Source organism: Aquarana catesbeiana, linkage group LG02, assembly GCF_042186555.1.
Source record: "Aquarana catesbeiana isolate 2022-GZ linkage group LG02, ASM4218655v1, whole genome shotgun sequence".
Classification (NCBI taxonomy): domain Eukaryota; kingdom Metazoa; phylum Chordata; class Amphibia; order Anura; family Ranidae; genus Aquarana; species Aquarana catesbeiana.
The window spans coordinates 334,937,129-334,961,108 of record NC_133325.1 but is presented as its reverse complement, the minus strand read 5'-3'; positions in this window follow the sequence as shown (position 1 = coordinate 334,961,108).

Here is a 23,980-nt window from a genome sequence, read left to right as displayed (position 1 = left end):
CCCCTGTGGACCTCTTAAATAGCCCTGGTTGACTAACTGTCACACTTTCCAGAATTCTTAAAAACCCTGTAGTGACTTTGTACAAGCATTGACAAAGGCAGCATATATTAGCTTCAGAATATCCATAAACAAATACCATATGTGCTCAGTAGGGAAAACTGCAAAGTGCAACTTTGGGGTATGAAATAAAGTCAAAAGTTAAACTTATTTTTAAAGTGTTACATTTTCCCAAAATTGTTTAGTAATGTTAATTTCATGCATCTATTTTTTCTTTAAGTCTGTCTAACACCTAAATTACATTTCAATATGACTATGGTAAAATATTATTTAATGTAATGCAAGTAACAGATCAGAATGATCAGCAAATACATCAACCTTTAAAAGAAAAAAGCAAAAAAGTCACAATCCGATGCTTACATTAAAAACCGAATCAATAAAAAACATTGTTGAATAGGGTAATTTAATACATTTCAATGCATTTCTAGCACAGGTGTAATATCAAAAGAACATTCAAGTTTGATTAGATTTGGGCGTCTATGAACCTTAAGCTGCACATTTGCTGCATCTAGATAACTAAGATTCATGAAGCCAGCAACTGGAATATAGTCCCTTGGTGGCCTTGTCTAAGATCTCTAATTATCTTCATGGCTACTTCCTTCCCAGTGTGAGATGAACAGTGGCAAATCAGCTTCTATTTCAGCATTACACTTTATAGCAGGTGTTGCAGAAGAGTTTGATCGCAGTGACCTTGAAGATATTTCATTGTAGTTGAATAACCTGTAGCACTGAGGTTGCAGCTTCTTCGGATAAAACACCTTAACTTTTAACTTTACAACAAGCATAATTCATGCATTCCTGATCAATAGCCTTGTGAAGAACAAAATTTTCATAGTATTCTACTTGTCAGTTAAGAAGTTTAATTTAATTGGCTTATTTTTTAAGCCCTTTGAAGTAAATCAAAGAGTTTATACATGGTTTGTATTGTGTAATTCTCTAAAAAAAATGTCATCAGTGAATTAAATAGCAACATTGAAATAGTCATGATGAGACAATATAAAAATATATAAATCTTGCGAGCTACTCTAGAGCAACCTGAGACTGCAATCAGCATCAGGTATAAAGTAACCTGAGGTTACAACCTAATGTCAGATGTGGTATAAAAATCCTTGTGAAACAAAGTGCAAATTCACAGCTGCTAAGCATTGATCACAATCCCATAATCTGTGAAAACATATATACAAAAAACAAAAAAATGCCGTGCTGTGTGATACTGAACCTTACAAATGCATAGATAGTGCCATAAACAATGAAAATCAATATTGCTAAAAGAATTTAACTATGAACATAAAAAAAATATTTTTTTGTATAACAAGCAAGCTCAGTGGAATAAATGTAGTATTATTCCTTAATATCAAGTGTCCAAAAAAAGAGAGACTTTTTCTCCCAATTTTCATCAATCCACAGAGACAAAAGTATTATATGTATTCCTGTCCAAAAAGTGACTCTAGTGATGATAATCCTTATCAGAAGATGGTGACTTCCCACACATGCTCCCCCCACGTGTGAATGCGCTCACCTCCAACAGTGTAACCGCACACTTAAGTTTGGTCCACATAAGCAGTTAAACCACTCCTGGGCTCTAAGTGAAACTGGCTCAGCAGGATCCCACAGGAAAATCCAGAGAAGTTGTCCTCAATTTTAAAACAAGAAAGCACTTCCGGTTCTGGCACCACATGGAGTAGCTGCTCCTCTCCTCAGCTTCCGCACTACGGACACAAAATCAGCCTGTAAAATCAGCCCAGAGGCCGGCATCCACCCTCGGCTACCTCCGGGTGTCATCCGCCAGCCTATGGACCGGTTTGTGTAGAAAACCGGCTCCCGCACGCAAACGGCCCAGACAGCGCCGCCGGCCCAGCCGCAAATCGAGGCCCTGGTCTCGGCCTACACGGAGCTTCACACAGACGCTCAGACGGCGGAGATGGAGGTAAGCAGCAGCACAGCCACTCATACCTCCCTACAAGCCTCCTCTGCTCAGCCACAACCTCATCATGTCTCCTCTCCTCAAGCCTCCCTCTCTCAGGCCTTCTCCTTACAAGCCTCCACTCCACAACATGCTGGGGACCACAGTATAGAGCGCATTGAGCAGGCTGTAGCAGCCCTCTTGTCCACCATGATCTCTGTATCAGTGGAAAAGGCTGTAAATGGGGGGATGAAACAAATAAAGGCCCAACTAGGAGAACACTCCACTAGGCTGAACGAGCTAGAAAACCGCCTATCCAGCATGGAAGAGGAGATGTACCAAGCCCAGGCCACAGAACAAGCACAAGACAAGACAAACCAATATATTATCCAAAAACTCGATGATTTGGAAAACAGACCCAGGAGGAGCAACCTGCGATTTGTGGGGATAGCCGAATCCCTACAAGCACCTGCTCTATCTGAATTCTGCTCACATCGCATTCCGGAATAGCTAGGCCTTACAGGCTCTTGCATAGTGGAACGTGCCCACCGTATGGGGTCCTAAAATGCAGAATGCAAGAACCCTCAGCCTATAATCGCTAAATACCTGACAAGGCCCTTATCCTCCAAAAGTTCAGACAAACCCGCTCACTCCAAATTGACGGCATAAGGGTTCTGATCTTTGCCGACTACTCAATTGAGGTCTCTAAGAAGTGCAAAGCCTTCCAGCAGGTATGCACAGATCTCTTTAAACAACAAATAAAATTCACACTGGCCTTCCCAGCCACCCTCCGCCTCAAGACATCAAGCGGCGATCAATTATCTTTCCAAGACCCCTCTGAGGAGGCCTATCTGCGTTCTCTACAACCAAACCCTCACCCGCACACCCCATCAAAAGCTGCTCCTATCAATCGCTCCCTGGACCAAAGGAGCCCACGCAAAGACTCGCCCAAACGCTTCAGATCGTCGTTCCCGGATCAGCATCATTTCACCCATCGCTGACCAAGGACTCGCAGTTTACATTTCTGGATAACCATTAAGGTAGCTCTTACGGCACCACTTCAGGATTTGTCTTTGACTATGCTCCTACATCCACATGATTTTCAATACCGTATTACTCCATTTATTGCTATTTCTCCTTCCTCCTCTCACCTACCATCTATACCTGCTAAATACCACAATTCTATATAGGTTTTGGAGTGTACTCCGTCATGTGTTATGCTACTAGGTTACATTGTTCAGTTATCAAATATCTTCCTTTACAAATGTCTTTTATTATATTTTACAATCCTCACTGGCCTCACTGTGTACGGCTTAATTCATCCTCCCCCAAATGCTCATAGGAGCCCACACAAGAACCATCTACCCTGCCATGGGCTCTCTAGGGACGTACCCCTAGTGTCCTGTCATGGGAGTTGACCTACACAGTGACTCCATGTGGAAAAAAGAGAAGTTCTCATGTTTGCTTGTTTTGTTCCTTTCTCTGATTCTCCCCCCCTGACATACCCCCCCCCCCCTCCCTTTCCTCTGGGGCTCATGCATACCTCCATACATCTTTCTTCCACATTACCTTCAGGACAACAACACCCTACTTCCTGATATAGCTGTGATTTTCTCTCACCACTTACACAGTGACAAATCTATTATATCGGCTTATATCCCTCTCAAGACCCCCCCAATATGAAAATAGTCTCCTGGAATGTAAAAGGTCTCAGATCCCCTCACAAAAGAATGAAAAATCTCCGACATCTCACACGAATCAAAACTGACATAGCCTTACTTCAGGAATCTCACTTACTAACCCCAGACTTTCATCGCATGAAGAAGCTTTGGGTAGGCACTGTCTTAGGCTCCGATGCAGTTGGACGCAAAGCAGGTGTACTCCTGCTGATACACAAAAGCCTCCCCTGCACAGTTTTGTCTGTGAAAACTGACAAACAAGGACGTTTCATCACGGCACATGTCCAATTAGGCTCCAAGGAGCTTGTGATAACAAATATCTACACTCCAAATAGCCCAGGCAGACAGTTCTACACTGAACTGTCCACTTGGCTACTTAGCAACATCCATCTCCCCCATTTGGTTGGAGGAGATTTCAATGATATTCTCCACCAGACGGATGATAGATCATCCCCTAAGCACCCTAAACCTAGCTCCAACCCCTCCATCCCCTCTTACTTTGCAACCACTATGGATGCCATCCACCTCCAGGATCTTTGGCGCCTCTCTCACCCAGCTGACAGAGAATTTACTTTTTACTCCAACCCACATAACGTCTTCACAAGGATAGACTACTCCTTTGGCTCAGACAACCTCCTCCCCATGCTCCACAGCACTGACATCCACGACATAACCTTCTCCGACCATGCCCCCATAGAGGTAACACTCGATAATCTGGACTTACCTCCACACCCCAATATTTGGCGATTTCCCTCTTACCTACATAACAATACTGACTTCCAGCAGTTCATGTCCAAATCATGGACTGACTACTCTTCGCCCCCCACATAAATGACTCGAACCTCTTCTGGGATGCCGGCAAAGCATACCTTAGGGGCCGAATCATTTCATATGCCACTTCCTTTAAATGTAACACCTTAACTAAATACAAAGCAGCCAGCGCACACCTACACCAGGCACAATGCTCCTTATACACTAAAGATTCCCCAGATGCCAGAAATGAATGGCAGGCAGCAAAAAGAGACTTCGATACTTGGGTAAACACCCTTGAACTCACCAAAAAGGCCCACCTAGATGCCACCTTCCACAAGTTTGGGAATAAAGCAGGCAAACTCCTAGCCAGGCTCTGCAAAGGTCCATTCCACCCGACACATATCACATCTCTACGAGACACCAAGGGTAACCTCCACTCCACTCCACAGCAAATCAATAAGGTGATGCTTAAATTTTACTCAACACTTTACGCCCCAGACCCCATAGATAAACAAACAGCACGCTTCTTCATCGAGAAAATAAACATGTCCAAAATTTCTCCATCACAACTAGAGGCCCTCAATGCTCCTATTTCCCTTCCTGAAATATCGACCACCATCCGTAACCTAACCCTATCCAAGGCCCCTGGCCCTGACGGATTCACTAGTGAATATTACAAAACCCTACAAACCCTCTTAGAACCCACTCTCCATCAAGTATACAATGGTATATGGTCAGGTGGTACATACCTACAGTCGGGGAATCAGGCCATTATAAAATTATTATCCAAGAAGGGTAAAGATCCCCAGGACCCCGGCTCATACAGACCCATCTCACTTCTTAATCTAGATGTAAAAATTCTATCCAAGATCGTAGCTACTAGGTTAGCGGATATCATCCCCTCATTGATTCACTCCGCCCAGTCTGGCTTTGTAAAAGGCAGAACTGCCACCCTCAACATCCGCAAAGTCATGCTGGCCTTAGCGCATGCTAACCAGTACCCAGACATGGACCATGCCATTATCACATTAGACGCAGAGAAAGCCTTCGATAACGTTAGTTTTGAGTGGCTATCCATGACCATGTCAGCGATGGGATTCAATGGTCCTTTCCACCATCTTATTAACGCCATGTACACTGCTCCGGCAGCAAGATTGGTGGCAGCAGGCCTTCTCTCGGATGAATTTCGCCTTCGTAAGGGTACACACCAAGGATGCCCCCTGTCCCTGCTCCTCTTCAATATCGCCCTAGAACCACTTTCCAGATACCTAACATTAACAGCTCCCTTACATGGCATAAAAGTTGGTTCACATGACTTACGCACCTCCCTCTTTGCAGACAACGTTCTTATATTCTCAGCCAACCCCCTATCAGATATGTTCACCATAAAAAAGATATTTGACAAATTTCGTTTATGCTCAGGCCTCCGCATTAACTACAGCAAAAGCGAAATCCTCCCCATAGGCACTCTCTCTAAACCATCTTGGGCCCAGCACTCTGTCTTTCCTGTCGCCAATTTACATATTACCTATTTGGGAATCAAAATAGGGAAACTCCCCTCCTCACTTTACCACCTCAATTACCCTCCTCTGTTTTCAAAAATAACTCAAGAATTAACTACCTGGATGGATCTGCCCCTCTCGCTCTTGGGAAGATGCCACCTGATAAAAATGGTCAGTTTTGCTAGATTATTATACTCATTGCAAACTATTCTGCTACTTCTCCATCACAAGGATGTGAATTCTCTCAATACAATCATATCAAAATTTCTATGGCAAAACAAAAGACCACGTATAGCTTTCAAAAAACTATATCTTCCCAGACGCGAAGGGGGCATCAGTCTCCCCCATATTAGAATCTATAATTTAGCATGTTTGCTCAGAACTAGCTTAGATTGGATAACGCAGTCCTCCCGCTACTCCAACTTCTCTTTGGAATCTGACATGGCTCATCCGTATTCACTAGTAGCACTTCTCCACTGCAAATGGAAGTCAGTCCCCCCTCTTTTTCAACACAACCTCCTACTAAGAGATACTGCAATAACATGGAGAGAAGCCAGGAAGCTGCTTAAGGTATCTCCTTTCATGTCAAGCCACCTTCCAATTCAGGGGAACCCTGTTTTCCCACCAGGCTCGGAACACAAACCCTTCACCGTCTGGGAACAAAAAGGCCTCACAAATTCTCCACCCTCTGTAATACTGCGACGGGGCGGCCATTACCCTTTGCCAACATAGCGGAAACCTTTTCACTACCCATAACACATGCCTTCCACTATGGTCAATGCATCAGCTTTTTAAAGGACGCACGTAAAGAAGATAGCAAAAGGTTTCAGCCTAACATCACAGACCAAATGATCCTGGATGGCTCCTACAAAATCTCGGACATATACAAACCTCTTCTACATAAGACCTCTCTTCCTCTCTCATCCTACTCTGTCGAAAATTGGCGCAAAGACTTCCCTGACCCGAGTGGAAAAAATTCTACAAGGCCTTAACACCATACAAAAACTATCACCCAATGAAATCTGGAGAGAAACCCAACTGAAAATAGTTCACAGAGCATACATGCCTTTCTTATCTTCAAAATCAGATCAGAGCAAAGCCTTTTGCCCTCTATGCTACCTACCGAAGCCATCTCTGACTCATCGCTTCTGGAACTGCTCCTACATCTCTACCTTCTGGGATCAGGTACTATCCTACATCTTTGAAGTAACCTTATTAAAATTACCAAAGGACCCGCTACTCCTCATCTTTGGCCACTGGGACCCTAAACTGTTGCCTTGGTCCCAAACCACTACAAATACAAGCCACACGGGAATCTCAAAGGACACCCCCTCCCACAAAGAATGGTCTCTGATTTGTCTTCTAATTGCAAGAAGAACCATTTTGAAACATTGGATCTCCTCTCTCAGCCCTAACATCACCCACATCAAATGAGAGTTTCTACATCTCCTTATCAAGGACTGTCTAAACACGGATTTCAAACAAGAAAAATCTAAAGCCCGCTTTTACTCCAAATGGCAATCCTTTGGGCTCTCATCTCTTTCCCAGGAGGAAATAGCCAACTTCAGCCAATTCTCGTTCTCATACTTCGACTCTTATCCTCCAATCCCAAAAGAGGCGACCTCCCCACGGGCATCTCTCATCAAAAAGACCTTAACTCAGATCACTGATTCTGCCCTCATTAGATCATCATTAGATTATCATCACTAGCTATCCAATATTGTAATATGTATCTAGACAAATGTCTATGCCTCAACCTTGCAGCATCCCCCCCATTATGCCTTACTTATTACCCTCCCTTCCCCCCTTCTTGTTCCGTTTCTCTTTGTCTCTGTTATTATCTAGCAAACGTTAGGGTTTACTATAAACGGATCCATCCAGGTATCTCCTATTACTAGTCAACTATTGGAATGTTATGATCTGTTTATTATCTGTTATTCAGCCCTCCCATCCTGGTATATATGTGTATATCTCTCAGATAAACATAAGTATCTACCTAAGTTCCCTTACCTCTGTAAAATATTTTACAAAATGGCTGTGTATTATATTTTACGCTTTGAAAATCTAAATAAAATCTTTAAAAAAAAAAAAAAAAACGAGAAAGAGGCATTATCATTAGTTTAAAAAATTTATTTAGAAAACATAACATCAGGGTATTCACACATTTTAGGTGCTTCCAGCACCCCAAACTATAAAAGCATTCAGCATAGGATTTCTCTCCAAACGACTTCCAAACTTGTATGTGTCAGCAGCTTGTACAAACATGCATGTATCCGAACTCCTCCACCGTCCTGGCCCCTCCCCTGCATGTGACGACACAAGGGTAATCATGTGTCTTCCTCAGGGGGATCTGATTGGTTGGTGGAGATTACTAGAATATATACTATGCTGGCGGCCATTGAAATGTAGCCGTGATATACGCCATTTTGTTGTAGGTGTATTCCAATGATAACCACAACCACGGCCATATTAATGAAGCCACAAGTCACCACCATAGGCACCATTTTATTGTGGTTCTACCCAAAGATAAAACACATCCGCGGCCATAAAAATAAAAACGCAGGTAACAAAGCTAATTACAAATAATATGGAGAACTTCACTAAATACAGGACAGGGAGGACACACAAGAGGGAAGCCACCTGGGGAGAAATAAATAAATACAATACATATAATTAATAATATAATATCAACAACTAGTAATTACAATAAGAGCCGTTTATAATTCCTCCAATAACAAATATAAATGAAAGTAAACACATCAATAACCCCCATGTAATAATCCTTCTAAAATCATGCACATAGCTCATGAGTGGGACTTGAACCCATGACCCACTGGCTGGGAAGCAGAAGTGATAACCATTTAGCCACTATAGTTTACTCATTACCAATAATTGATGTGCATGTTTGTTATATTTCATACATATCGGGATATATTTTTTTACTTTTTTTAAATATATGAATATAAAATTACAAAACTATTAAAAAGCCCCCCAATAGGTAGATACAATCAATCATCAGATTATTGACCAGTGACATAACTATTACACATATCACAATGGAGTTAAGAAGGATAAAAAAACTATCTCTAAAAAAATATATATTTATGTGAAAGCATATACATGTAAACTCATTTATCAGAGAGCCTGAAATCATCTCATTCTAACGATTGCTTAAAAAATACTGGAGATCAGTGTTTAATCCTCCCGGTGATAAAGTGCCCAATTGGTGTATCCACCAGGACTCGCGCTTGCTGATTTCTCTAATATAATTGCATCCTCCCCAATGATGCTTAGGGGCCTCTATCCCCCAAATTGCATCCCCTCATTGTGTTGGTCTTTAAAATGAATAGATAGGTGGTGTTTGTCAAATCCATGTCTAATATTTCTTACGTGTGCTTCCATTCTGACCTCAAGAGCTCTTTTTGTTCTACCGATGTAAATTAAATTGCAGGGACATTTGATGGCATAAACTACCCCTTTAGTTTCACAGGAAATAAAATCCCTGATGTTGTATGCCCGGTTATTTTTGGGGTTAATAAAGGTTTTTAATTTCTTAACATTCTTTGTGACTCAGACACAGCTATAGCAACGACAGCATCCATAAAAACCCTTAATGTCCCAGAACATTAATGGTCTGGATGGTGGAGGTTCTACTACGTTGTGTACAATTCTGTCCCTTAGGTTAGGGGCCCTTTTATAAACAATTTTTGGTTTAGTGGGTAAAGAATCACATAATGATGCATCCTGCTTTAGCACCTGCCAATACTTAGTAACGATACTTTCTACATCCTTATTCTGAATGTTATAATCCAAAACCAAACTGATCTCATTACCTAAGTTCCTATCCCTACCTGTAGTGTCCTCAAGTAATTTTTCTCTATCCATATCCCTAATTTTAATCCTTTCTCTCTCCAGGAAGTTGGCTTCATGTCCGTTATCCCTAAACATCTTTGCTAACTTATCAGTTTGTTTATCAAAATCTCCAATCCTCGTGCAATTCCTTTTTATTCACATGTATTATCCCGTGGGAATGTTAACAATCCAGGGTTGTAATGGCAACTCATTGTGGGAATGTAAGAATTCCGATCTGTGTCCTTTAAATATGTAAGGAAAAAAGGGAAATTTGGCAGGACTTTAAGGGTGCCTACGAAAGAAGGGGAAAGTCATATAATGCTCGACAATTGATGTATATGAATTGAACATTTTATTATCACATACATGATTAACATGATTAAAATTCAAATATAAATTATGCGCACATGTTCAAGGATACATCTAGAAATTTTCAAAACATATGATGAAATGTAATCACTCGATAGTAGCATTGGAGTGATTGTCCCGACATGTTTCGCCACTCTGGGCTCATCGGGGGACGTTTTAAGAGAAAAATAGATTTAACACTGCATATAAACGTAACATACAAGCATGAGCTTGTCAGCTAAAATCTAGCCAAAAAATGGTTAATACACCTGTAAGGTATGGTGGAATTGAAGTGTATGTATTACTCAAAGGAAGAGGGGGGAAACAAAAGGGGGGGGGAGGGGAAGGGAGAGAGGGGTAAGGAAAGAGGGGGGTAGGGAGGAAGAGAAAAGGAAGGGGGAAGGAAAAAGATAAGAAAAAGGGGGGGAAAGAAGGAAGTGGTAAGGAAAAGGAAGGGGGGGAGGGGAAAGGAATGGTGAGTAGGAGGTGGAGGAGAAGAAAAAAAGAGAGGGGGGTGGGGGGGTGGGGATGTGGAGGAATGGGCAGGGAGGTTGTGAGGAAAAGGTGAATTAAAAAATGAATGATGAAGATCTAAGAGACGGATGAAGGTCCGCAGTGAAGGGTGATAGGTGATGGGTGATGTAACTGTGCACAGGGTAGTGTGGAATAGTTAATACATGCCCAAAGGAAATAACGTTTACTTACACTCATAATGGCAATAAATATGGAAAGGCCAAAAGATGCCAGAATTTGGAGACCAATATCTATTGGGGAGATGTATAGAAAAAATTGATGAAGTAAAATAAATTGAGTTTAAGAAGAATTTGTTGGAGGAAGACAAAGCTGTATAATTGAAGAAAAAAGACAAAAGACAAGGTAGGAAGAAAAAAAAAGCATAGTTCATAATGTAGGCAAATAAAAGGATAATTGGGTCATCTTATATATGAAGGTGACCAAAACTTACTGCAGATCACCTGCCCCCCTCAACTATGGGGGGGTAAAGTTACCAACACAGGTGGCAGCAAGTGAAGAAATATATAAATAATGAGGTAAGAAAACTCGAATCTATGAAAAAATAGGAACTAAATTAATACACCAAAGAATAGAAATGGAGGGAGAGGTTTAATATAGAGCTGTACCTACTAGGCAGCGAGTTTCAGTTTTTAAAACATATGATGAAATGTAATCACTCGATAGTAGCATTGGAGTGATTGTCCTGACATGTTTCGCCACTCTGGGCTAATCAGGGAACGTTTTAAGAGAAAAATAGATGTAACACTGCATATAAAAGTAACACTTTTCTCTTCCTCCCTTCCCCCCTATTTCCTTTCCCCTCTCTCCCTTCCCCTCTCCCCCCCCTTTTGTCCCCCCCCTCTTCCTTTGAGTAACACAAACACTTCAATTCCACCATACCTTACACGTCTATTAATAATTTTTTGGCTAGACTTCAGCTGACAAGCTCATCTGGGCCTCTTACAACACTTTTCAATTACACTACTCAGCGAGGATTTCCCCTGTTTTTCAACTTTTAATCGCAGACATGAGACCTGCATATGGGTGAGCTTTTGTTGGTGGATCTGGTGGTCGGCAGTATACCCCATTGTATTTACATGTATTCGTATTTTTATGTTATTAATTTATTTTCCTGTACTATACTTCAAACTAACGCAATGCTTGTATGTTACGTTTATATGCAGCGTTAAATCTATTTTTCTCTTAAAACGTCCCCCGATGAGCCCAGAGTGGCGAAACATGTCGGGACAATCACTCCAATGCTACTATCGAGTGATTACATTTCATCATATGTTTTGAAAATTTCTAGATGTATCCTTGAACATGTGCGCATAATTTATTTTTGAATTTTAATCATGTTTTGTTTGTGATAATAAAATGTTCAATTCCTATACATCAATTGTCGAGCATTGTATGGCTTTCCCCTTCTTTCATAGGCACCCTTAAAGTCCCGCCAAATTTCCCTTTCTTCCTTACACTTTTTATACAGGGATGTTGGTGCCATATATTTGCCATTGCCACCCACCCATAATATTATTACCTTACGTCCTTAAAATATGTAATCGTCTCCATACCATATTGGGTGTTACTAATCTCTAAGTCCACAAAGTGTATCTTTTGATCACTGATTTCCCATGTAAGACTTATATTTTTTAATAATATTTTATTTATTTTTTCAATAATATTCATTATATTATTGTTTGTTTATACCTATTGAAATGTATTAGTATATATTTATTAATATGAGGGGTATATGGTTAAAATACCAGAAATTAGATTGTATATATAGGAGTTGATGGTAATACTTATGAATAGGGATGGGCCCCTGTTCAGTTCACACCAGAACTTTTGAACACAGCGAAAAGTCGAACCCGAATAATGAACCCAATTAAAGTCAATGGGACCCGAATGTCAAAAATCAAAATTGCCCATTTTGAAGGCTTATATGCAAGTAATTGGGCATACAATGGTTATAGGGGGCTGGGTCCTGCCCTGGGGGACATGTATCAATAAAAAAAAGTTTGTGAAAAACGTCATTTTTAAATATGCAGTGATTTGTTTTATTTTTAAGGTGAAAGCATAAAAATGAAAAATTCCTTCCAATATAGTGCCTGGGGGGGTCCCCTTAGTCTACCTGTAAAGTAGCAGATCTGTACCATGTCTAGAATCTGCTGCAGCAATAACTGCATTTATAAAGCCAAAAAAAATGACATTTTCCCTGCAAACTGCCTTTATTTTGCTCAGCAACAGCTGAAGAGCCAGTGTGTATGATGAGGCCACAGTGTAGTGCACTGGGAACAAGATTAGAGATTTTTTGGATACATTCATGTGTCACTTTGACTTTGGATAGAAGTAACGGGTGCGTAAAAATTGGTCTTTGGGTGTTGGTGGCGCCTTCCCACCATAACCCTATAGAGCTAATCTTGATTAAAGCAAGAATTGGCCTTGCTGTAAAAAATTGCAATGATATGCACCTGTCAAACAGGTGCATAAAAATTACTCTTTGGGTGTTGGAGCGCCTTCCCACCGTAACCCTATAAAGGTACACTTGATAAAAGCAAGAATTTGCCTTGCTGTAAAAAAATTTAATGATATGCACTTGTCAAACAGGTGCAGAAAAATTGGTCTTTGGGTGTCGGTGGCGCCTTCCCGCCGTAACCCTATAGAGGTACTCTTGATGAAAGCAAGAATTGGCATTGCTGTAAAAAATAGCAATGATATGTACCTGTCAAACAGGTGCTGAAAAATTGGTCTTTGGGTGTCGGTGGCGCCTTTCCACAATAACCCTATAGAGGTACTCTTGATTAAAGCAAGAATGGCATTGCTGTAAAAAATAGCAATGATATGCACCTGTCAAACAGGTGCTGAAAAATTGGTCTTTGGCTGTTAATTGAGCCCATAAAACCTATACCAAAAAGATTCTTCCAGATGAAATGATTGAACACCCTCAAAGCTAGGCAACCTGGAAGTTCTGCAGAAATTCCACATTCCAAAAAGACTTAATGAGTGACATCGGCATCAGGGGCTTCATAGCTGGTAATCCAGGACTGATTCACTTTTATAAAATTCAAACGGTCCACAGAGTCTGTGGACAGACGTGTTCTATGATCAGTAACAAAACCTCCTGCAGCACTGAATGCCCATTCTGAAAGCATGCTGTATGCAGCCCAACAACTCAATATCATACTGGGCAAGTTCTGGCCAGTGATCTATTCTCATGACCCAGTAAGTCAGTGGATTGTCAGCTGGAAAGCTCTCCATCTCTGTTTTGGCCCCGAGGTAATTGTCCACCATGTGATGCAGATGCTGCTGTTGGGATGTGGAAGCTGACAGCCCTGGGCGGCGAGGACTAAAAAAAATCTGAAATGCCTCACTTAGGTGGATGCCTTCTCCAACGTTACTCTCTTGACCAACAGAAGACTCAAAACTACGTTTTCCTCAACACTGTAACCTACTGGAGTCAGGAAAAATGTTTAATAAAATCCTCTTTAACGTGTCCCCAAGAGATTTTATCTTCTGCACTCTCTGTGGGGACAGGATGAGTTCTGAGACCTTCCCCTTATAACGTGGTCAAGGAGGGTTGCCAACCAGTAATCATCCTTCTCCTTTATGCCACATATTCTTGGGTCCTTTCGCAGGCTTTAAAGCATGAGGTTGCCCATGAGCCTCAAATTTGCCAAGGCTTGAGAAGCAGACTCCTTGGGGTCACTCAGGATGACAGCATCTGGAACTTCCACCTCCCAGCCACATACTACTTCCAAGGGTCCTGGGGTTGGAAATCAATTGCCTACAGTTTGACACATGTCTTCTTCTTCTTCAAAGCCTATGAAAGTGCCAGAATCCCCCTCCTCATCCTCCTCCCCTCTCTCCTCCTGTGTGTTATGTGACATAGGAATGATGGTGTCTGGATAAAGTGGGCCTTGAGAGGAAAGGAAGTCCTCCTCTTCCTCCTGCTGCTCTGCCTCCAGTGCCCTGTCCATAATGCCACGCAGAGTCTGCTCCGGGAGGAACACAACAGGGATTGTGTCACTGATGCATGCACTGTCGCTGCTCACCATCCTTGTGGCCTCCTCAAATGGTGACAGTACAATGCATGCATCCTTAATGATCAGCCATTGGCATGGGAAAAAAAAGCTGAGGCGGCCCTCACTGACGGCCCTCTGCTGCATGTATAGCTGCGGCAGCATTCCCAAAGTTGACTTCCACCTGGTGGGCATATCACAAATCAGGCAGTTTACGGGCAGGTGGAATCTTGCTGAATTTCAGCCAACCAAGCACTGGCTGTGTATGACCAACTGAAATGGCTACAGACTCTTCTGGCCTGCTTTAGTATATCTTGCAACCCTGGGTACATACTTAGGAAATGCTGTACCACCAAATTGAGGACATGTGCCTATAAACTTTCCCTATCTAAGGGCGGACAGGAGGTTTGAGCCATTATCGGACACCACCATTCCTGGCTCCCGCTGGCATGGTGTGAACCACCTCTGGGCCTGTCCCTGCAGAGCTGCAAGAATCTCTGCTCCGGTGTGGTTCCTGTCCCCTAAACACACCAGCTGAAGCACTGCATGGCACCTTTTAGCCTGACTCTGGGAATAGCCCTTTGAATGCTTAGGGGGTACCCGATGTTCATAGGACAATTCTGCAGAGGAGGGCATGGAGGTGGCAGAGGAGGAGGAGGGGGTAGATCTCACAGGTCTGGCATCATCACCACCAGCTGTATGGAGATGTGGGTGCACAACAAGCTGCAGCACCGAGCCCTGTCCTGCATCCTTTCGAGTTGCAAGCAGTGTTTCCCAGTGTGCTGTGAACGAAATCTATCATCCCTGCCCATGATTGCTGGACCACATGGCAGCAGTAAGGTGGATTTTATGGCTGACTGCCTTGCCCAACAATGCCAAAACATTCCCTTCCACATGATGGTAGAGAGATAGAACAGCCTTACTTGAAAAGTAGTAGCGACTGGGAACCTGCCATTGTGGTACAACACATTGTGCAAATTCATGGAAGGGGGCAGAATCCACCAGGCTGAAGGGCAGGAGTTGGAGAGCCAACAGCTTTGACAAGCTTGCATTCAGATGCTGGGCAGGTAGGTGGCAGGGACTGTATTTTTTTTTCGCTGCAGCAGATGGGGCAAAGAAATTTTCCAGCTACAGTCTACAGTTGGTGGTGTGCTGCTGGCAGATGTGCTGCTAGGACCTTAGACACCCTGTGCTATACCATCATCCCTATCAGTGGAGGCTGCTGAGAGGTAATGACTCGGTATCACAGGAGCAGACTGAAGTGGATAAGAAGGAGGAGGAGGGACAGATTTGGGCCCCTTTTGTGTGGATTTTAGGTGCTTGTGCCAACGGGCTGAGTGGTTGGATGATAAATGCCTTGTTAAGCATGTGGTGCCCAAATGGTTGGTGTTTTTGCCACGTTTGATGTGCCTGAGACACAGTATGCAGATAGCAACAGTGCGATCTACTGCAGATGTGCTGAAAAAGGCCCAGATGGCTGAACTTTGGGGAGTGCGCCTGGAGATAACAGCTGCAGAATGTGATGGAATAGGGTGGCTGCTCTCTACTCTTTCTTGATGTTGACCTCCTTGAGGTTTTGCCGTCTCACCTTCAGTTTCCTCCTCTTCTCTATCTGGCACCAAGTCGCATCAGTGACCTCATAATCATCATCTCCATTTCCTCCATCTTCATCATTACCACTGGAGACATCTTGGCAATACGCTGCTGCTTGGGGAACATGAATATCAATTAATCTACATCTGAATCCAGTAATGGCTGGGCACCATCAAGGAGTAAGTGGCTGATGCTGTAGTAAAGAAACTCCTTAATGGCTTAAGTTGGGGCTATGGCAGGAATAGATGTGGACAATGAGGCAGGTTTATCCACTCTGGCAACTGCAGGGGACTGCACACTTGTCTCTGCTTGCGTGACAGAGCATGAGGAGGATGAGGAAGGTTTAGTAAGCCAGTAAACCACCTTCTCTGCATGTTGTGGCTGGATAGCATGGGCAAACTCACTAAACAGAGGAAATGATGCCTTGCCTGAGGACTGACCACTACATCAACCTTTGCCTGTGGACACATTTGTTGCTGGCCCCCTTACAGTGCCAAGGGAATGTCTGCCTCTGCTTGTTGTCCTCCCAGACATTATTGGGAGGGAGGGGTGGGGCTTATAAGCAAATGTAAAGAAGAAGTTGAAATCTGTACGTAGATGCTCTTTAATCAATGTAAAGAGGTGTTTTATGCACTTTAATTTGAGTACACATCTTACACATATTCAAATGTACAGTGACGCACAGAACCATATAGCGTTAAACTGGCAGTAATGCACCCAAAACGATATGACGTTAAACTGGCAGTAACGCACACAAAACTATATGGCATTAAACTGGCAGTAATGCACACAGAAGTAAATGGCACTAAACTGGCAGTAATGCAATCAAATAGATGGTGTTATACATGGTCACACTATACTACAGTGAAACTATCTGTGCTGTCCCTACCCTAGCTGCACACTATGCAAAGCTGAATGATGGTCCTCCTCATTACACTCACACTATGCCTAGACTGACACTAAACTAATATTCAACACTGACAATTGAAACAAAATAGCACACTAACGAACTAATAGCACTGAACAGAGCTCCACGCCAAAATCAAACCGAAAATGGCCTGTGGTATATCTCATAAGGCTATTTTTTTTGTTAAATTGTTTATTTAAGTGGAGAACACGACCCGCATGGGTCAACAGGTACATAGAAATACATGCATCAGATAACACGTCAGGTACAGTATCGTGATACACATTCTTGCATATTTCTTATTAATAGATCAACAACTAACTTGTTATTTCCATAACAATACATTAATGCTTATAGGACTGTAGCGTGTCATACTGTGGATTCTTAGTAACTATATATCGTCTTTTAGTACTGACTCCCATTGTGCCGGTCCTCTATTTTCTTTATTTATTAAAAGTAGGAGGAATTAGGGAGTGTTGAAAACTGAGTGGAAAGAAAGGAAAGAAAGTAGAGCACAGAGGAGAGAAGGGGGTAGGAATGGAGGGACTGGGGGGGGGGGGGGAATCTCGCGAACATGTAGGGTCAAACAGTCTGTGTTCCTAGAGATCTATGATTCTGCTCGTAGGAACCTGGTGTCTCAGCATGCACAACTGCACCCTCAACGGGTGTCGGCTGCTCCTCTCAAAGATTGACCTGCCGCCGAGTATATAAACGTCGACCATAATTGCCATGTTTTAGAGAATGCTTCTTCCCTATGTTGTGCCGTGTGGGTAAGGTCTTCCATTTGTCTTATGTCTTCCACCTTCCCCAGCCACATGTCAATGGACGGTGGTATGGTGGATTTCCAGCATAGGGGTATGCAGGCTCTGGCTGCATCTAACAGATGTCGTATGACCGATCGTTTGTATGCCTTGTCTGGAGTCTCAGTGGCGTGCAGTAAAAAGAATGCAGGGTCTTTTGTAATTGTCCTGTCGGTGAACAGTTGTACCGTCTCGTGTATTACCCTCCAAAAACGGGAGAGCTCGGGACATGACCAAAATATGTGTAACAGGGTTCCTTTGTCTTTTTGACAACGCCAGCACACTTCAGACGTAGTAGGAAATATTTTATGTAGTTGTGCTGGGGTCCTGTACCACCTGCAGAGTATTTTATAATTTGTTTCCTGGGTTTTAGCACAGATGGATGACTTGTGTGTGAATCGTAATATGCGTTGTCTCTGCGTGTGGTTGAAACTGCAGTCTAGCTCCTCTTCCCATTTGGTTAAACTCGGGGGTATGTAGTCCGTAGGGGGTGTATTCAGAAGACTATACATCAGTGAGAGTGTATGTGGTAAGGTGCCCGTGTCAGTACAAAGTTCTTCTAGAGTCGTAAGTCCTTGGTCAACGTCCATGGGGGGGTGGGATGGAATGCAGGAAGTGACCTAGTTGGAGTGTCCGCATAAAGTCTAGACGGAACCTCCCTAGTGGGTTAGAGAGCTCCTCGTATGTTCTCCAGCGTCCTCCCGAGCTAAAATGGGAGGCCATATGTATACCTGCTTCCCCCAATTTCTGGAAAACTCTATCCTGTAATCCTGGCGTGAATAGAGGGTGTCCTATAATTGGATAGAGGGGCGAGTTTCGGGATGAGATGTTTGGATTGGAACTTAGTTTAGCACAGATTCGGGCAGTGTTGCCTATCAGAGGATGTTGTTTAAGTTCTATTGGTAGGCTTTGATAAGACCACGGGGTACCTCCCAGCGGAATTGTGGTGAGGGATTGCTCTAGTTGGGTCCATAATTTGGTCTCTTTATGTCTACGCCAGTCTATGAGTCTTCCCAAGTGTAGCGCTTGGTGATAAGCGCATATATTGGGTAGTGCCAACCCCCCATATGACTTGGGGAGGACAAGTAACTTATTTGGCAGTCTGGGCCTTTTCTTAGCCCAGACAAAGTCAGTAAATATTGTTTGTATCTGTTTAAAAAATCCGGGGGGCATTCGTATTGGGATGGCCTGCATTAGATACAGTATTTTTGGTAATATGGACATCTTCAGTATGTTACAGCGCCCCAACCAGGAATGTAGGCCCGATTGCCATGTATTTAGCAGTGTTTTTATATTTGTCAGTAGTGGCGGAAAATTAAATTCGTATAGTTTCGACACTGTTTGGGGGATATATGTACCCAGATATTTTAGAGCTTGGTCTGTCCATTTCAGTTTAAAACTGGCTTTAAGAGATGTGAGTAGCGATGGAGGGATACCTACACCCATAGCTTCTGACTTGGCCAGGTTAATCATCAGGAAGGCCAGGGACCCGTATATGGAAAATTCTTTTAGTAGGTTTGGAAGAGAGATCACCGGGTTTGTTAATGAGAACATCAAGTCGTCTGCATATGCAGATATCTTATACTGAGTATTGGCTATGGTAATTCCGGAAATGTCCGGGTTCAATCTGATGTGGCAGAGGAATGGTTCCAGTGATAATGCAAAAAGGAGGGGCGAAAGCGGGCACCCTTGCCGAGTGCCATTCGAGATTTGAAAGGAGTCTGACATTACGCCGTTAACCCTTACTCTGGCAGTTGGTGCGGTATAGATTGCTGAGATCCAATTTAGCATAGTGTTCCCTAGGCCAATGTGTCTTAGCGTTGTGAGCATAAACGACCAGTTTACCCGATCGAATGCCTTTTTAGCATCTGTGCTGAGCAAGACCATCGGTGTGTCTGTCATTGTGGCGTTATAGAGTAAGTTTAGGACTTTAGTAGTATTGTCCCTCGCCTCTCTGGTAGGAACGAAGCCTACTTGATCCAGGTGAATCAAGTTGGGTATATGTTGTTGTAATCTCGTGGCCAAAATTTTTGTGAATAGTTTAAGGTCCGTGTTCAGTAGGGAAATTGGACGGTAGCTGCCGCACTGGGTTGGGTCTTTATCTTCTTTATGAATTACTGTTATTTGGGCTTGTAACGTGTTGTTGTGTATTAATCTCCCTTTCCCTAGGTCGTTGAAGAGGTTGGTCAAGTGTTGTCCTAATGCTGGGAGTAGCGTCTTGTAATATTGGATTGTAAGACCGTCAGGGCCCGGGGCTTTCCCTTGCTTGGTATTTTTTATTGCCATTTGTATGTCTGTTAATGTTATGGGTTCGTCTAGTAGGTCTCGCGTCTCAGTCGCTAAAGAGGGCATTTTGGAGTCTGCTATATATTCTGCAATATTCTCTGGGGAAGGTTGTGTTATGTTTAGATTGTATAGATTTTTGTAATACGACCTAAATTCTTGTGTGATTTGTTCGGGTAAGTCAGCTCTTTGTCCCGTGGGAGAATTAATGTGTGGGATGTATGATGCCATGTTCTGCGATTTTAGAGATTGGGCCAGTAGTCTTCCACACTTGTTGCCAGATTCGTAAATCTTTTTGCAGGAAATCTGGAGAGCCGCCTTAGCCTTGTACTGGAGTAGGTCTGTTATTTGCATACGTATCGTGTCTAATTCGCTACCTAGAGGTCTGGACAGTGCCATTTTGTGGGCATATTCTAGTTTATGGAGTTTGTCAAATAGTGTTGATAATTGTGCTGTCTTTTATTTTTTAAGTCTTGCCCCATGTTTGATAAGCACTCCGCGGATCACCGCTTTGTGTGCTTCCCATATTAGTCCACCATCTCCGTCTTCTAAAGTGTTGGTGTGGAAGTAGTGTGAGATTTCTTTCGTGATGTCTGCTACTATGTCTGGGTCTTGGAGAAGACTTTCATTTAGTCTCCATGGTTTTCTTTGTCCTTTGAAAAAGTCAGTAAGGTCATATTGCATGGTGACTGGAGCGTGGTCAGACCATGTAATGGATCCAATGGCCGTGTCTTTAACCGCTCGAAGTTGGTTGTGTGGTACTAGAAAGAGATCAATACGTGAATATACCTGGTGTGGGCGAGAGAAAAAGGTGTAATCTCGTTCCCCAGGGTGAAAAAGGCGCCAGGTATCTATCAGCTGTGCGGCATGAAGGGCCGAAAGCATCTCTTTACGAGTGCCACGTGTGATAGAGGATGTGCCTGTCGATGTATCTTCTGCCGGGATCAAGGGGATGTTGATATCCCCACCTATGATCAATTGGCCCTCAGAAAAATTCTGTAGTATTTTTAAGTGTTTTTTCATGAATGTATTTTGGTGTTCATTAGGGGCGTAAAAATTTGCGATGGTCACTTTGGCGCCGCCTATCAGGCCTTTCAGGAAGAGGAACCTGCCCGCCGGGTCTGTCTTTTTGTCTACTAACGTCCATGGTACTGATGCGGATATCTGAATGAATACTCCTCTGGATTTAGCTTCTACATGGGTGGAATGATATACTGTCGGGTAGTACCTGTTTTTTAATATTGGGAATTTGTTTTCTCTGAAATGCGTCTCCTGAATTAATACTATATCAGCCTTCATGTGTCTCATGTCGTTTAGTAACATTCTCCGTTTTTCTGGGACATTAAGCCCCTTTGCATTGAGGGTGACAATCTTGAGAACCCCCATGTTCGCGAGAATATAGTACGAATATAGAGGGGAAGAAAGGGAAAGGGGAGGGAAGCAGGGGAAAGAGAAGTGGTAGACTAGTAAGGAGAGAGGTTCAGATTAGGGTAAAGACCACTCTAAAGTTGTAAGGGGTGTCGTGGAGACGAAATCTCCCACTCCGCCCAATCCAACGAGTGGTTAACTGCTATATAGCTGAAGATTACTTCAACGCCCACCAGAATACCTGGGTGGTGGCGTTTTCCTAATTGGGGAAGTGTCTAGCAAGGACCTCGGGAGGAGGGCTATGTCCTCCCCGTGCCCTCGAATCAAAAGATGAAAAATGAAAATGGCACTCTGAGCATAACATATTCTGTCTCTAGTGTTGGACTTAAAACTACATATATGAAAATATATATATGTGTATGCACTCTGGGCAACATGAGCGCTGCTGTGGTCATCTTATTCAACTTATTAACGTTCAAAACAAAACCATATAATACGCTAGAGACTACATTTACTGGTTGGTTTGCAAGATGTATTGAACTGAGCGTACCCTTCATAATTGTGGTGGTGGTGATAATAGTACACAGCTGGCATACGTCAACATACCTCTTTATGTGTTGTTTTCTGGCGGTGGCTGTAGGCAATGTTCCAACAGTGCAATGACTATCAGTGGGGACCCATTCAGCAGGGACAGTAAGGTGAGTTCCCTCTGGGCACCCACTGCAGTCAGAGTCCCGCACAGCCCTTCGTCCAGCCAACACATCCATTACACTCTCCCCGTGTCTTGATTTTAGCTGTCATCTATCTACCACGTACAAAGGCCATCTCACTGAATACCTCTGCTGATTCTGACTATCAGTTTCTCCAGATTCATCCCCCCCACACCACCAAATCCTAAGTCGGGAGCTCACGTGAGACCTCTGAGTGGTCGCCGGTCTCTTAAGAAAAAACTGATATCATATTATACACAACAAAAGTTCTTGCGTTATAGTACCATACCCCATACCGCCTCTAATGTGCATCCGAGCTAGCATGCAGAGTCAGGAATGTTATCTCTCCTCTCCGCGCTCGTTCCAGTGTGGGGATGAGGGAGAGAGGGAGGGGAGGGAAAACCCTCCTCCCGAGGCATTTCGGCCACACAGATAGCTGCTCTGGCAAGGAAAGGGGAGGAGGGCGGCAAGGCGGGTGCTGATCAGTTCCCCATCGCCAGTGACCGCGAGATGTCTCCCGCCCTTGATTTGTCTATTGCTGTGTCCAACAGGGTCGGACAGGATGTATAGAGAAAAAATAAAGGACTTCTCCGGCAGTCTCATGCAAGGCTAATTCTATGACCGGGAGGGCTGAGAGGGGGGTAAAGAACAGCACCGTGCTAAGTGTATGGGACATCTGGAAAATCGCACACTACTTGGGTAGGACAGTAATATAAACTGTTCAGGATACATATGGTTAGCAAACCAGAAACTCAGCATTAACTTGTAGTCAGCGTAGATGTAAGGTAGTCACTTTGTGAAAAGCTTTTGTAATAATACCTTCAGGACTCCCGTGCTCCGTTCTCTGGTCTGGCACGGGACCTTCCCCGGGATCTCTGTGAGCGGGTTGTCTGGTTGTTTCTGCCCAAGATCGGACCCGGACGGCCGGTCGGACGTGGGATCTTTATCAACCAATTTGGAATCTGGATCGGTTCTGCCCCCATGAAGTCGAAAAAGGCTGGAAGGTCAGCTGGTGTACGTAGTGTAAAATAGGCCCGATCTGTGCGGAAGGTCACCGCAAGTGGGTAACCCCATCTGTATGTGCAACCATGACTTCTTGCCAGCTCTAGGATGGGCTTCAGTATGGCGCGGCGCTGCAACGTGGCCCTCGATAGATCCGGGAGTATTTGAATATGTGCCCCGTCAAAGTCAATCTCTCCCTGGTCCCAGGCTTTCCTGAGTAAGGTCTCCTTCTGCGCGAAGCAGTGCATGCGGCACAAGACGTCCCGAGGTCTGGCAGGGTCTGTAGGTCTGGGGCCCAGGGTGCGGTGGATCCTGTCTATTTCCAGGTGTGGTGTGGGGGTTGCCTAGAAGGCTCTGAAAGATCGCCGCCATCGCCGCCAGATCCTCCGGTCCTGTGGCTTCTGGAATTCCCCGCAGCCGCAGGTTGTTACGGCGGCTACGGTCCTCCAACTCCTCCAAATGGAGCTGCATGTCCCGTGATTCTAGGAGATGGGCCTGCTGTGCATGCTCCAGAGCCATCAACCTCTCATCTAGGGTGGATAATCTATGTTCTCCAGAGGTGACCCGGTTCTCTACTAAGTGTAAGTCCTCTCGCACCTCTTGGATGTCTTTCCTGTGCGCCTCCTCTATCCTCGAAATCATGGTCTCAAAGTCCGCTCTCGTGGGGAGGGCCTCCAGGTCTGCTCTT